We start from the raw sequence: 17,444 nt of genomic DNA, 5'->3' as shown, positions 1-17,444 counted from the left end.
GTTCTTTATAAAGATTGGATATTAGCCCTCTATCGAATGTGGGGCTGGTGAAAATCTTTTCCCATTCAGTGGGCTGCCTTTTTGTCCTATTGGCTGTGTCCTTTGTTTTAAAGAAAGCTTTTCAGTTTCATAAGGTCCCATTTATTAATTGTTGATTTTAGTGTCTGCACTATTGGTGTCTGTTCAGGAAGTTGTCTCCTGAGCCAATGTATTCAAGACTATTCTGCATTTTCTCTTCTATCAGGCTCAGTGTATCTGACTTTATGTTGAGGTCTTTGACCCACTTGGACTGGAGTTTTGTGCAGGGGGATAGACATGGATCTATTGGCATTCTTCTTTATACACCCATCCAGTTTATAAATTTTAAATGCAAGCATATGTGTTTCATCGGTTGCAAACATACATACATGTTGCATTGGTTGCAAACATACATGGTTATATGTTTCTGTTTGCAACTATGCAGTTGTATGCTTCAAATGCAAACACACAAACACTCTTAAAAAAAGTTCCAACAGACTTTTGGGGCTTGTGCTAACAAATATGAAAATTTAGAAGTAGAAAATTTCTTGAGAAGTATAACCGAAAAATAAACACCGAGACAAGTGGAGAAGCATGAATAATGTATGTCTATTTTAAAACTTTGACATAAAAATCCTAACTTTGAAGGTAAGTTCAGGTCTAGAAAACTTCCACCTGAAAGGAATAACAAGTCCTCCAGTGAAAGACGTGAGGGGGGATTTTCTGTCATCTCATTTTAGGAGGTTATTGTGACTTTGATATTAAAGTTGAGAAGAATACTATAAGAAAAATGAAATGCCCGCAGGGCTTGCTCAGTGGTGGATTACTTGCTTAGCATGCATAAGGCCATAGACTTGATATTTGCTTGGAGGTGGGGAGGTGAGTGAAATGCATAATTCCTCTTATAGAAACAGCCTTGGCATCAAGCAGCTTTACCTGTTGAGCCATTTTGCTGGTCCTAGAAATGATTTTTTACAGACCTCTATGCTTTTTAGAGCTCTACTAAAGGAAACTAATAAATATCTAAATAAATGAGGGCCATACCATGTTCATTGATCGACTCAACCATACAATGTTGGTAAAGACATCCTTTGCTCTCCTAAACTTCTATGTGTAAAAAGATTTAAATCTGATTATAATGTTGGTATGAAAATGCAAAAATACAGCCAAGATAATCTCTATTTTTAAAAAGTGAAAATAAAATATTGTATACTCGTATTTTAAAGTTATAATTAAGAAGGTTGATATTGGTGACAGATAAACCACTGGAACAGAATAACAACCAGATGTAGACTTAAATATTTAAGTCATGTTAAACTCTAGGGAAGCTGGTGCTGCAGAGAAGGCAATTATGGTACTCTCACAGGATGATGATAGTCTGCATGGTTACTGAGTCCTTGAGTAGGTTCTCCCTGCAGAAGGTCATTCAATACAAAGTTCCAAGGCTAATTTGCTTATAGAATTAATTTTCATGATTGACAAATGGCTAAATATGACCCCAACTGCCAATTCCACATTCTTCTGCTTATATCATGACTCTAATCTGAGACAGTAGCTGAATTTTAAACTTAACTATTTTCACTCTGCTTCAGCCACCCTAACTCATCTCCCTCAGTTCCAGAGTCGGCAACGATAGGTGGTCTTCATATCTGTCCCAAGCATTCTCATTATTTGAAACCGTCAATCAACACTAATAAAGTACAACATGAAGACCAGCTTAGGGACCTCTTTTTTCTTGGCTAACTCTGTGATAGGAAAGAGCAAGTATCCCCAACACAGATCTTTCACTGAAGGTAAAAGGACAGTGGATAGCAGGATTTCTGGATTGTCATAGGAATCTGTTCCATGTTGTCACTGTTGGGTATAGTCTATGCTTTGGGCATTATACTAAATACTTGAAGTATGGTACCTTATTTGACATATGCCTTTTACATAACTTACTAATACACTGCAACCATGTGAGATGAGAGTGTTATTTCTCCTGTGTCACTGCGAGGAAATGGATGCATATGCAGAGAAGGAGCCTGCCAAGCGTCCCACAGCTACCAAGTGCTGAAGAGCATGTGGCTGGCAGGGTGTTTCTGGAGTCTTGCTCCTCCAAACCATGCAACACACAAATGCTAGGTTTAACAATGTATGCAGTCTCTCTCGTTTCTTCCGTTTCTCAAAGACGTAGAGGAAGACCCCAAGCCTAAAGACATTGCTCTATGGACTCCTTCTCTGTTAGAGGGAATAGAGGGCAGGGCTGGGACGCCACACCTCACGCCTCACGGTGAGGACTGACCCTTCCATATCTCTCGCCTCTTCAGAGGAATGGCTGCTCCCAGGCACAACTGTAGGTTTCCTTTGGGTAGAGAAGTGAAAGCATCACAGAGAAATGTGAACACTGATAAAGTTAGGGGATAACAATGCTTTTTTTTGTTGTTTGTTTTTTAAGGGAAACGTTTTTCTTTTTCTTGGCTCTCTTTGGCCTTCATCCCGTTCCTTGCCTAGAACCTTCATTTTCTGAGCTCTCGGAGGTAAATTTAATCAAGATTGATATCAATGACAAATTCTGTCAACTCCTAACTGTGGAAAATGGGCCAAGGAAAATAAATAAGACAAGGAATGATGGAGTGTATAAATAATGATGTGATGCTGAGGGCAGAGAAGTGGGGTGAAGCTGGACGGGAAATAAATAGTTTAGTGATGGCAGGTCCCCTCACCCTCGAGGACCGTAGAATGGTCCTTCCGTTGGTTTTAATTCCCAGACATCGCTCAGGGTGGAAGTGTCTCCATAGGCAAAGCTGTAGCTGCTTAGATCCCAAAGGTCATTCTGGAAGGAGCACATGCCTTTTACTTCAGTAACAAAAAATAGCATATATAGAAAATTATTAAATCCATATAGAAAATCAGAGTCATGAGAAACGTGTGTGATTTCATCACCCATGGGGGGCTGGTTGTGAGTCGAGCACAGACCCTTTTCCATTCTGAAACACACTGTTTTAATTCCTATGATGTTAATATTCCAGTTTCTGGGTCTGGAATCAGATAGAATCTGTGAGCACATGCAATACTATCCCTCAGTGTCTATAGGAGGTTGGTTCCAGGACTGCCATACAGAAACCAACATCTAAGGATGTTCAAGTTCCTTATATAAAACAGCATAATGTATGAATAGAACCTACACATTTACCTGTGGACTTCAAGTCACCTGTAGATTACTCATAATACCCAATGCGATGTGAATACTCTATTAGCAATTGTTCTACTTTATTATTATGGGAAATGAAAACAGAAAACATTAACCTTTACATCTTGCTTTTCAGAACTTACTAGAATTTGCCAATCAACAGCTTAATCCAACATGGATGTGAAGGCCAAATGTACTAAGCTAGTGATATTGCCTACAAACAAATATTATATGTGTGTAAAAATAAATTTTTATATTATAGATTTATTTTTTCTCTTTATTATTGTTAAGCATACATAAAGCCAGGCGGTGGTGGCACACACCTTTAATCCCAGCACTTGGGAGGCAGAGGCAGGCGGATCTCTGTGAGTTCGAGACCAGCCTGGTCTACAAGAGCTAGTTCCAGGACAGGCTCCAAAACCACAGAGAAACCCTGTCTCGAAAAACCAAATAAATAGACAAAAAAAAATTATATTATACATAATACTAAACTTACCATTTTAGAAATTTTAAATATATAATTTAGTGACATTAAGAATATTCACAAGGCCATAGACCTATCACCACTGTCTATTTCCAGAATGTTCTTACCAACCCAGAGGGTTAACTCTGTACTCATTAAACAGTACCTGCCCCGTCTCCTCTCCACCATACCTCAGTCCCTGCTGCTTCACTTCCTGTCTCCATGAGTTGCCCATTCAAATGAAATCATATAGCAATTCGTCCTTCTGTCGTTAGCTGTAGCGTGAGGTTTCCAGATTCAGTCGTGTTAAAATAGGGACCAGAATGATGCTGGCCTTTGGATCTGAAAAGCGTTCCATTGTGTTTATGGCCCACATATTTGTCTACGCATAGGTCAGAGACAAAGAACATCTACTTTAGAACTACTAAGAATAATGCTTCCCTGAATAACGATGCAAAAGCATCTGTTTGTGTCCCTGCTTTTGGGTCCTTGGGGATGCACCTAGGAGTTGAGTGCTGGGATCATACGGCAATTCTATGGCTGTATATTTGAGAAAACACTGTTCTGTTTTCCATAGAAGCTGTACTATTTTACATTTTAGCAGCACATAAACAATTCCTTTTTTTTCACAGCTTTATTGACATTTGTTAGTTTTTATTTTAATAACCATCCTCCTGTATGTAAGGCACTGTACCTAGTCTCTGAAACTTTTGTAATGATGTGTATAGTAAATAAATACATTTCTTCTATGATTCTTATGAACTGCCATTTTAAAGACCATATATTATTCAGCTATATGTATGTGAATACATTCTTTTAAAAAAAAGCTGTATTATTGAATACTTAGCTTGTCTGCAGGTTTTTCATAACATAAATTATGAAGAAATAAGCAGCATTTAAGACGCAATATTATTTCTTTGCTACAAATTTGAATATAGGCTATCATCAAATCAAAGAAACGAGCATGTAAGATGCAATCCATAGTTCTAAAATATTCCTTTTTAGTTAGAGAAGGAGCGGCCGAGAGCCCTTCGGCACCTGAACACTCACACCACCATTAACCCCAAAGGCTTCACGGGAAAATGGTTACACCTGTGAAACAGAGAAGTGCTTTGTAAATTCGGTCAATTAAATAGAAATGGTATCAGTCAAGCCTTTTGTCAGATGACTTGACATTCCAAAAAGAAGAAATTCTTTATTATACTTATCTGAAGCCTGAGGATAAACTTTCTTTCAAGTATGTATGATCAGTTTCTTTCCGATTCAATTTTCCTGTTTTTCATCTGCCTTTCCTGCCTGAGAAATGGTAGAAAAACATTTTAATATTAAAAATACAGAAGTAAATCTTTCACTATAGTGTTTTTTTCTTGTGGTTGCTTGAGACTGAGAGTCTAGAAAATGTATGATTTCTATAGAGAAGAATCCACATGTCTAAATGAGTGCACACAACTCACCAGGTCTAAATTACAGACGCCCGCTGGAGAATTGTCTTCCCTCTGAAAAATTTCACAAAAGCATCACATTTTGCTTCTGCTCGCTTGTTAGGGCGGATGCTGCAATATTGATCAGAAGGCAGGCATGTGAACAGTGGTGCTCGATGCTCAGAACTACAGACTGAGCCTCCCCTGTCTCAAAATAAAAATATATACCATGTTCCAATATTCAAAACACCCTCAATGTTGACACCAGCATATCTGACCTCATATGCCATGTGGCATTCAACATACAGGCGCACTGAAAATACCTAATGCAATTACTTTCAGGCTAGGGGCATAAGGTATACATGAAACATAAATAAAGTTTGTGTTAGACTTGTATCTCATCCCCAAGATACCTCATTATGAATCTGTAAATATTCCAAAATCGTACAAAAATCTCAAATCTGAAACACTTCTGGTCCATGCTCAGTGTGTTCCTACTTTATCTGGACTCAGTAAAAAACAAAAGAAACAAAAAGACAAAAAACAAAACACAGCCCTATGTGGTGATTCCCAGAGGTAAGTACACTACCTCAGCATCACTAGGACCTACAAAAGCACCCCAAGATTCATAATCAGTGAATGTAGGCCGAGCCTGGAACCCTGCTTGATTTCTAGATTGCTTTTGCTGCATAAGAGGTCCTCATTATGGGCTGGGGATGTAGCTCAGTTGGTAAAGCAGTTGCGTAGCATGCATGGGGCCCTGGGTTTGATGCCCAGGACCACATCAATCAAGGTGGTGGTAATACATGTCGATAACTCCCTGCCTTCAGGGGTAGAAGAAGCAGAATCAAGAGCTGAAAGTTATCTTTAGCTACTTACAGAGTCTGGCACCAGTGTGGGCTACGTGAGACCCCCATTGTAGCAGACACTGCTCTGATTGATGCTACCCATCACTTCCATCCGGGATACTGTAGATGGTCATTTAGGAGAGGTAAGAAAAAGGAAGCTAAAAGAAAACGAAGTTGCCATCAAGCTTCTGATAATCATGATGAACAGCTGCTCGTGAGAGCTGGCACTACGCTCTACCCTCAGGGTGCCTTACTTTCTGAAAACCGTTGCATAGCCTTGGCGTCAGTTAACCGCTGCCTTCTCTGTACAGACCATGAAGCAGTCTGTGCTTGCTTCAGACACTGCAGTGGCTTGTATTTACGTCATATACACAGACCAGCACTGGTCGACAGCGCCTTTCCCTTTCAGTAACAGCACGAAATACACATGTCTTGAAACAAGGGTTCTGTATTGTATCACACCAAGGTGTTTGGCATCTGGCTATTCACGTTGCTGAATAAGTCAAGGTCAGGAAGTCTTGTCTGAATGTGAGACCAAGACGTGTTTAGTAAGGGCAACAGATGTGGCAGAATGTGAGACACCCCCATGTGATCCTTTCTGCATTGCTTCTGGACTTGGCCGTGAGACTTGATGCGACGCTGGAGCAAGTGTGATGGAACCAAGGCATGGCAAGTACTTGTAGACCGAGGCCTGACTTCTGATGTGTCTCTTAGAGACACAAAGGCTTCATAGATTATGAGGTAATAATGAATAACCACGTAGAGAAAAATGGTAGAGAACCAGAGTCCATCCTCCTGCTCCAGCCCCAGGGAAGTTACCCCTGCAGGGGACATCATCTATCCCATGAGTGCTGAAGAAAGGCCCCTGGAGTCCTGCTAACCACAGAATCCTGAGTGATGGGAGGGGTGTGTTACAAAGCAATAAGTAACTGAATCAGGAAGAATGAACAGCAGTCACTTTTAAAATCTGAGAAACACCAATGACCTACGGAGTCGTTTCTACTTCTGTTATGCCTGGGAGATACTTTTGCAGAAATAAAAAAAAATGCTGTCAAGAAAAAAATATCCTATTTATCTACTCAGCTTTCTTCAGGGGGCTCTCTGTAGTCAGATGAGATGAGGGGAGAGGGAGGGAGGGGGAGGGGAGGGCAAGCAAATAGTCACCCAAAACAAAATGGGGAGCGCTGGGAGAGGCAACAGCAGAGGAGGGCACTGGGGAGTGGCTGGGACAGTGGTTCCAGAGCAGGTGACCTCAGCGAGAACAACACCGTTGCCTACTGAGTCCCACATAGCCTTGACTCGGGGATGGTTTAATCACCAGTATCTTTGTGAAATTCAAGCTTTCAAAAGAAAAAGTCACTAGGCAAGTGGAGAAAACAAGTGAAGCTTTCCTTACTCATTTGGAACGTCAGAGAGACCTTTGCAACAGGTAGAATCCATCCATTCTGGCTTCCATAAGCCACACTGTGAACATGTGGCCAAGAAACCATTTTCTTCCCTCACCATAACAAAGCGCTCATGTGATAAAGCAGTCTTCCTCCACACCTCCAGAAGCAAGTGCACCCCTCCCCCTTCCCACCCCAACACTGATAACCTGGGGGTGTTGAGGAAGACAGTGTGGAAGGTTTGTGTGGGAGCCACCCCAAGAGACTCAGTCCCCAAAGAGAAGCGCTAACAAGGTGAGGACATATTGACTCTGAGCCCTGCTTCCTAATTCTAAAGGAAGGCGAGTCTGGCACCTGGCCAGGAGACAGAAAAGGCATGGAAGAAAGAACTAATTTGGAGCAGGCGGGATGAGTGTTTTCTGGCTTATTTAAAAACACAGATATAGAATCTGACTGCCAGATGGGACTGCTGAGGGAGACAGAATGTCAACAACAGAGTCAACCATGCTGAAGCATGAAAGGATGTATTTTGACAGTAGGGAAGCCAAAGCCGTAGAGAGAATGGTGCTTAGGGGATCAGGTGGGCTCATCTTATGCTCAGTATTTTATTGCTATCCCAATCCCTTGGAGGCAGAGGCTGAGGGTATTGGCTTGCCCCCATATGAAAGGAAAATCACTACCCAGCCCCTCAGACAACTTCAATGCTACAGGGGAAAAACAAGTCGAACAGAGCTGATTAACAGAAGCACCTTCTGCTGTGAATTTACTGGGTGTCCACTCTAGGGTGAGCGCTGTGCTCCACACTGGACGCCTGGCATTGAGGAACAGGACACAGCTCTTGCCTTCCTACAGCATCCATTCTAACTGCCCCTTAAGCAGTGCGTATGGGGCGATGCGCTAGGATAGACCTCTGCTCTGGATGAAAATTCAGTGGCATATGGGGACGATGAGAAGGGTGACTGTGGTGTGATGGGAAACTCATGGGATGGCGACCTTCGTGTGTTTCTTAGCAGCTGCCTTGCTTTGTGACCTTTCGCAAGTCCCTCAACCTCTCTGAGCATGCTCCACCTGCCCCCTGCCATCTGCAGACAGGTGATGAGGGTCCTTGCTTTGTTTCTGAGGGAACGTGAGGTAGGAATTTGCTGGAAGAATGAACAGTGATGCTTTATAGTGTGGAAAAGCTTTCGGCTTTATGCTCTTGGCCAAATGGAGACATAGAACTCCATGTGAGGTAATTCTCAAGAGATGAGGCTGCCTCCTGGATACAAACATGGGAGCTAAGGAGGGGAAAGCCAGGAGAGATGCTAACAAGAGCAAGCCAGAGAGAACAAGTGATGCCCATCAGCAGGACATCGGGTCGCAGAGCCTAGAACTCAAGCCCCGCAATGCTCCCTGGCCTCTCCTTGGATGTAACATCACGCATTGCGATGTTTATTGCATGACATTCCAGGAATGAAGTCCAGCACCAAATCCAAGGTCCGAAAGCCTAGAAAATCGCCCTCTGTTTAACTTTAACTCTCTCTATAAACAGTGACCTAATGTGATGATGGTTCAGCCTGCCCAGGCATCCCTGACCCCCACATCCCCTCTCTCCACTCCCTCCTATCCTGAGTCAAACTGTCTGGCCTTATCTCACATGAGGACTTCACAAATAAGCACGGGTGATCTGTGCGCTCAGCTCACTCGAGAGGAGCAAAAGCACGCCAGCAAAGCAGATGCTGCAGCCGAGTCACTATCCTCTGCGGGAGACAGCCACCTCCTTATGTGCGCAGTGCTGTCTCAAGAGGGACACAGAGGACGAAGCAAAGGACTCAGCTGTGCTCTGGGTAACCAGTTGTCCTGAAGACAGCCCTTTGCTTTATCCCAGTCCCAGCTACAGATGTGATTTACGAATCCCATGTGAGGCAGGGGTACAAGTTCATCATTTGTGGCTTACGGTTCTACCACTCTAACAGGCCGTGATAAAGGCCAAGTCCTACTTCATTTTATAAGCAGCGGCACCCTAGGAGGACACAGGAATGTGAGGTGGCCTTTCTGACCACTCACGTGCAAACGCAGAAGCTGAGCGTCTCATTGGGAGCCCAGGTGTGGAAAATGAACTCTGCTAACTGAGACCGGTGGTGGATGGAAATGAGATGGAGGACAGAGAGAGGAAGAGGCATGTGTGAGTGTGACCGGGTGATACACACAGGTTGAATGTCCTGCCAGGTGCTGGCTGAGAGGCATCCATCCAGGTCAGGGGTCAGACGGTGTTTCCTGGGAAGGACTGGCAGAACATAATCGTTTTCTGCGAGTTTCTGATGCACTTGCTTCCCTGTGCCATGGGGCAAAAGCAGCCATGGCCAGCTGGTGAGTATGTGGGCATGTCTGTGCTCCAGTAAAAGGGGCTTTGCAGGAGCAGGTGGTAACCTGGACTGGTTCTCTAGCCTCATCTAGAGTCAGAAGCATGAGTTCCTTTAGACCTCTTTCATGGTTCCATTTATCTTTGTCGTAAGGAGGTCAGTTTGCCTGCCTGTTCCTCTTCCTTTATATTCATTTGTTATTCTCTGCTCCATAGCTCCTTCGCACACAAACACACACACACATCATCATCATCATCATCATCATCATCATCTGATGACATCATTTTTTTGGACAAAGAAGCCTCAATAAAGTGAGGCCAGCAGGGATGGTGACTTTAAAATGCATAGCTTCCTTGACAAATTCCTTAAGTGTCAGGGATGGGAAAGGGTGATGTTGCAGATGTTGAAACCCACCCTCTGCCAGGTCACAATGGCTAAGTCATTCTTTGCTTTAGGATCATTTCCCCTCAATGAAGCCTCCCTTTCTCCACCTCTCTTTTTCCGGTGTCTAATAATCTGAATGCTGACTCTTCTACACTATTCTCAAAGCTCTTTGATTTCTGCTTATAGTTTCTATCACTTTACATTGTTCGTGTTTTCAAGAACAGCCCTCCCGATCGAGTAACCCATCCCCAAACTCCCTTGTTTGCTGGACCCGTTTTTGCATTTTGCCCCTTCCACTGAGATTTTCAGCCAACCATGGAGGTCAATAGTCAATATAGTGGTTAAGCGCTGGTCTCAGGATTAGAGTCCTAGCTTCAAATCCCCTCTGCTTGTCATTGCATCTAAGTTCATGAGCATCATTCTGCCTTGGTTGTCTCCTCTACAAAATAAGCACAGTAATATTGCATCTCTCGCACTATGAAGGTCAGCAAGTGGGTAGCAAGTGTGGAGCCTTTAAGAGAGTGGCATATTAGAATGCAAACGGATTTCATAATATTTCATTTTTCTTCAGAATTTCTTCACAGTGTTATCCATAGATAATACCTTTATTGCTTCACCCATGTTTAGTGGAATCAGCTTAAATCCAGCTCTTTTGAGACAGTTATGTAGCATGTAATGATGGGATATATATATATACATATATATATATATGTATATGTGTGTGTGTGTCTGTGTGTGTGTGTAAGAGCAATTTTATAAAGCTATGATGGAGCAGAAAATTCCAGTGGTCTAGTGACATCTTATGTGTGATGTCCTAGCTCCATGTGCTGCTGTTTGTTTGTGACGATGCTGTTGTAAACAAATCTATTGCACAGCTCATGCTATCACATTCAGTGTGTGAAGGATCATAAGAGTAAAACGCTGTTTCTGACTCATGCATTGAGCCCTAATTTTTAGCATGTCCTCCATGTGCGTCCACACATATGTCTGTATATCTGCATGTATATGGCTTACCACACCTTTTACTGGTATCTGCAGGCTGTGTTCAGTGATCTACAGACAAGATTGAGGCTTGCATAGGACACTGATGTGTTTCACACATGGACAAAGTCACCTGATTCTCATTTTGCAGAATGAAAGAAGCCTCCTTGTAGTGACAGGGATTCTCCTGCTTCAGGTAGTAGGCATGGGATTGCCTGATTACCTAACTTTTCAGTAGGAGAGCCCATTAGGGGTCTGGCTATATTCCCATGAGGCAACAGTTCCCTGAAAACAGCTGCTAGACTTCCCGGTCCCATGTGTTACAGATGGTCATAAGGCTGCCACAGTCAGTTTAGGAAAGAGGCCACGAGCCTCAGGAAGAGGACTCAGCTGAACCAGACACAGTCCATCACATCACAGGGAATTCTTAGGTTAATTCTAACCCTAAACCTTCTAGTGAATGAGCACTCGGGGCAACAGTATCCCAGATGCTCCTTCACCAGCCTGAGGGACTGTGGGTGGGTGAGTGAGACCCTGGGGGCAGATGCCAACGCAACTGCTGGTGTCATCAGCTGTGCCTTCTGTCAGTTCCCTTAGCCCTGCCTTCACCCCAAGCCCACAAAACCCAACACTGAGCCGTCACAGTCAGCTTCGGTGAGGGGAGTTAAGGATCACTTTCAGGCAACACGGAAGTGAAAAGGGTAGGGGAAGAGCTCTGTCTCCAGAAAGATTCCTTCCAGCCTCTTCTTCCAGGTCCGTTCAGTGTCCCAGCAGTACCTTCCCTGACACTAAGGCTGCTACTTCCTCTGTCTTTCTCGCTTACTGCTGAAGGTGCTTAAAGGTTGATTTGGGGGTCTTTCCTTGGGAAGAATTAGAGCCATACATGTAAGAAACTGCTCTCAAACCCCTTCCCCTCCTAGTCCTTTCTCCTGTGGTTGCTCACAAAAGATACCACTGGACCTCTATTTCTACAGATCTAGCAAGGGGGCATACAAACGCGAGGAGATGGGCTTGCCCGTCTGTTCAATTTTTAAGCTTCTTACTGAAAAATAACAGACAAAAAAAAAAGAATGAGTCATAAGTCTGATCAGCCTTCACAAAGAACACGTGTAAATGATCTGTACCAAAATGTAGCAATTTCATAAGCAGATTAATTTTAATATGACTAATGCTTTTTTAAAATCCTTATTAGAGCCAAGAGTTCCTTTCCTCTAATTCCCACCAACTGTTTCAGCTCTAGGTATTTACACAAGTTCGCTACAATATTTTATTTTAAGTATTTTCATACTTTTAAGTGTTCATCATCTCATAAAAATGCCAACCTCCCCACACCAAGTCACACAACGTTAGCTAGAACCCGGTGATGCCATTTGGCGATAAACAGACTTGGAGAACCGCCTCATATGAAGAGATGTGAGGAGAAGGAAAACAATATTCTGGTCTGGTCAATAGCAGCACAGAGAGAAAACAGAGCCAAGATGAATTCAGCGAAAGAAGCCAAATTTCTCTCTACTTGATCTTGCTGGAAATTCTGTGCCTTAGTTACTTTTCTATTGCTGTGCTAAGCTACCATTACCAAGGCAACTTAACAAAAGAGAAGAGTTTATTGAACGCACGGTTTCAGAGGGTGAGTCCGTGACTGCCATAGCAGGAGCACAGCTGCAAGCAGGCTGGCGTGATGCTGGAGCAGGCGCTAAGAGCTACATCTTGAGACAACAACCATAAGGCAGAGAGAAAGGTGTGTAGGGGTAGCTAACTTGGACTAGCATGGGCTCAAAGCCCACCCCTAGTGACACACCTCCTTTAACAAGTCATACTTCCTAATCCTTCCCAGATAGTTTTATCAATGAGGGAACTGAGTATTCAAACAAATAAGCCAATGGAGGGCCATTTGCCTTCAAGCTATGGTTTGGTTTGGTTGCTCTAAGATGAATGCACTGGGAAGAGATGTTCTAACTGTTTCCAAGACTCAGCCAGCACTCGTCCAGGAGCAACTTGGGAATCTCATACATTCCAGGTTGCTACAGGATGGCTTACCAAAGCATCCAAAGAACCAGGTGTAGAGAATGATGCATATTAGAGTCATAGGTGTTGGTAACAGAAGAATTCATTATAAATAGAAGAATTCATTATTGGTAACCAGGTACAGTTTGAACACTATGTGGGCATGCACTGACATTAGGTCTCCTTTAAGAGCTGCAGTCCCAGAACCATGGAAAGGGAGGGTCTGGGGACTAGGGCCTGGGTCAGGAGCCCAGTGGCATCTCAGAACATATTAAACTTGGGAGCTCTGGATGTAAGCTCTCTCCTGGATTCACCTACAATCATGGACCTTTCTATATATGTGTTCTGAAAAGCAGAGATTATCTGTTCCACAGGAGCCTTCTCATCTTCCTCCTTTTCTGCATCTTCATTTCCCATGCCTTCCATCTTCTTCTTTAAACACCGAGTCAATTTAATGTAAGACATGAGAAGAAGGCCATACCTTGTGTGCTTCTTGTTACCCATTATATTAATGTAAACATTTACGTAGCTATTTAATATCTTCTTTTTATACTATTTCTTTTTAAAGTCTGTTGGGGTGTGTGTGTGTGTGTGTGTGTGTGTGTGTGTATCTGTGTGTGTGTAAGAATTACTTGAAAATAGAAATGGTCTGATTGTCTTCCCCCATATATAGAAGCACCCCTGCATTTTCTCCTTGGCTATGTGTTTTCAGTTTCTCCTGTATATAATTTCTAACCTTTGATTTCCTGAACAGCAGCCACAGCTGTTGAAAAGGAACTCATCTACTTTCTGCAATCACATGCCTAACTTGTTGCCTGTAGACATGTTTATCTTAGCAGCCCATAGCCAGATTGTTAAATTTTAATGGATCTTGGGTATTGCCAAAAGAACACCCAAAAAGTTTGCAAGGAAAAAAAAAATCAGAGTTAAGCAAAACTAAGTTTGTAAAACTTATTACAATAAGGGAGACCAGTGGCTTGCTTGATGGAGTGCGGCGTACAGTGGCATCTCAGAAGAGATAACTCGCAAGAGGATTCATTTTAGGGCTGGACTAACTGCCCTTTAGGTGTGTCTTATATGATTGGGGACAGGTTGAGATTGGGCAAAATCATGACCCAGTAGCCTAGGACCGGTAGACACAGCAAGTAAGGGGCCTGTAATGAGCTCTGATGGAGGATTTACTAGACATGACATTAGGATACTTTGAGGACTTCACAGTCTCATTTTCAAGAATCTGGAAACCAGTAGAAGAAGCTCTATCCCAGAGTTGTTTAACGCAGCAGCAGAGAAGGAAGTTAGATCAGTTCTGATGGGGTTGCGAATTTTGCTTAATTGTGATTTCAGTACCCGGAGAAATCACGGTTTTAACATTTCACTTCTATCTGATCCGCTTCTGTGGTGGGCGAATTAGTGGGAAAGTAACAATAAAGCTGGTGATGTGGTGGTTTAAATGCTCCTTCAGTGAATGCCCAGCTTGATTACGTAGCATTTCTCAATCACTCCAATTTTTCACGCTTTCATTCTTTTCTCTCCAAGATGGTGTTTGAGCGTATAGGGAAAAGGATACCTCTTGTGAGCTTAATTTCTTGGAGGATGGAAAGATGCTAGCGTACAGTCTTGGTGACTGGGGCCTCTAGAACAGTGACCTGGGACAACTGCTTGCTACCTACCCCCCTGGGGTCTATGGTTGAAGTTTGTACTTCAAATATTTGTTTTGTTCCTTCTCACTTGGTCAGGCTGATGGTTCTCTCTAGGTAACTTGTTTTCCCCTCAGGAACAGCCCCTACTTACCCTAAGTTTGCTTTGATGAGGGAGAAGTTGATTGTCACTCTTCCTCATCTTTTGGCCGGAACTGAAAGGTGAATAGGAGGAAGGAGGGGCAAGTCCTCACAGTGTGGACGATGGAAGTCTGCCCTGATTAGTGTGGTTACCAGCAGAGTGGTATGTTTGCATATTTAGTATCACAAAACGGAGTACCAAGACAAACTAACTTATAAATAAGTCTGTTTCTTGCAGTAATGATGGTGGTTAAAAATTCTAGGTGGAAAATCAAGGTGCCAGTGTCTGCCAGGGGCCTTCTTCACACACCATTCTCTGACACAAGGCAAGAGGTTGAAAGAGGAAGAAGTAAGCAAGAGTTGAACTCATTTTAGTAACATCGCCCTCCCTTCATTAAACCACGTGCAAGGGCAGAGTCCTCATGGCCTAATCAACAGTAATGTTCTGTACTGTGAACTAAACTCCCACCCAGGAAGGTAAGGAGACACATTCAAGCCATTGTGAGATACATATTTGGTTTTGTCTGGTCAGAACCAAGTGGAAGCAAGGACAGAAATTGAGGGGGCTGTTAGTTATTAATCAAGTCATTCCTATTTTGTACCAATTGTTGCAGAAGGTATTGTTTAAATTCCTTGGTTGATATTAGTAACAAGGATCAAAACAGACCCTCTTAAAGTCTGACTGAGAGCAGGTTGGAGTCTCAGATTATTTATTGCTGATAGCAGAGTTCATTTTGCTTGACAGCTTGCCAAAAGCTATGGGTCAAAGCTCTTATACTGGAGACTCAAAGGCACTGCCCATTTGAATATTTGTTCTCTTGCCACTTGCATCCAGGTAGGAACTAACCAAATAAGACAGAAGTGCAAGCTGGGCTCTGCCAGCCCCATTCTATCCCCTTAACAAGGCTGCTGTGCTTCATCCTCACTCTGGGAAGGAGCTATGCACGGAGCTCTGACGGCCACAAGTAAAGCCGTCCTAACCTCTATTCCTTTCTCTCCTCTGTGGACTGTGATTCTAAACTGTGAGCCAAATTTAAACCTCTTCTCCCTTAAGTAGCTTCTATTGCGTATTTTGCCACAATGATGGGAAAAATAACAAAGGGTGTCTACAGTGTGTCTTTTTTGGGGTTGCTTCTTCATCTTCACAACCTAATGCCACATGTGGTTCTCACAGGACACTTGTTTATCCTGGAGAACACACTGTGTCAAATTTGTTCCTGTCATTATAGGTACTCTCTAGGAAAGCCCCGATCAAGAAAGACATTAGATTTGGATGTATCAATCAGGTGAGACCCAGAGGAAGTCACTCAAGAAAACCCATAAAATAACAGAAGCGGTACATTACATGCAGATACCCAAGAGAGGAAAGCAGTGTATTATGCAAGGCCAGTGGGAAGTGAGTAGCTGTCAGGAACACGTGCATTCAATAACTGGGCAGGGGGAGGGGGAAACCAGAGAGAAAAAGAGACCTTTAGGCTAAAGCTGTTGTTGGAATCCACAGCATCACTCAGGGAGGGTTGTTGTAGGGAGGTCTAATTCGTGTGATTAGAACAAACCAGTTCATGGTCTTTGGAGTCCCGCTATCTTATAGCTGAGCAGGGTCACGCTGGTACATTTGTGCAGTGTGTGCCGGGTGTGGGAGTCAGTGGGGTGACTCTCATAGGCCTGTGTCTAGCTCTGAATGGGAAGGTGTTCACTGGGAGACAATTATTTGAGTCAGACATTGTGATTCTCCACCTTGAGGAACTAAGAAGGGGAGAATTAGAAACTACATTAGGGAAGTTAAGCCCTGTCTTGGGTAAGAGAAAAATCCATGAGTAGCAAGGCAGTATAAAATTGAACCAACTCACTACATAGGCAAAGGAGGATATAAAAGAGTTCAAATGGGGGTCAGGAAAAAAAGTCTCCTTCCAAGACCATTACCTGATTTCAAGTCTTCCTCTTTGAATGGGGTGTGGCACACCCACAGACCTCTGGGCAAATGGTCTGGGAGCCAATTAGGAAGAAAGACATAAACTTGAAAAACCCAAAGAGAAAATCACATTCATAGTTTTTCTTCTAAATATAGTTCCAATCACAGAAGGTATTCTTCAAGATGTTCTCACAGAATTCTTTTGTCCCAGCTTCCTTTAGGGGAGCAGAAGCTAATAGGGAGAAGCGAAGCTATTTCTTATGCTCTGTTTAGAAATGATCTCTTCCTCTTCATTTTAACTGCTGGGATATCAAATTTCTTTCATCTTTTTAGCCTAGGGCTCCATCTTCTCAGAGGGGTCTCCATTGACTTTTCTATTTCTTCCCCATAATTTGAACTCCCCACCTCCACAATCTTGAATCTTAATGGAGAATCGATCCACAGCCCATCACTTTTGAGGGCCCCTACCTCTCATTTGATAGTGAATTCTTTAGAGACTGCATATGCGCACAGACGTGCACACATTTGCCTGCAATAATGGGCCCTCTATCCCTTTCTTGTCCTGATTGCTCTTACAGACGCCGTGTAATAATAATTTTATATCTGACTCTGACTGTTATTTCATTCCTTCTGGTTCTAACCCATTATTTTACATTTTCAGAGCTCATTATGACTCATTGGGCAGCCAAAGAAACATAATGAGTCCATGATGATTACGCATGGCGCTTGCTCCACA

Source organism: Chionomys nivalis, chromosome 13 (genome assembly GCF_950005125.1).
Source record: "Chionomys nivalis chromosome 13, mChiNiv1.1, whole genome shotgun sequence".
NCBI lineage: Eukaryota > Metazoa > Chordata > Mammalia > Rodentia > Cricetidae > Chionomys > Chionomys nivalis.
Note: the sequence above shows the minus strand (reverse complement) of the source record.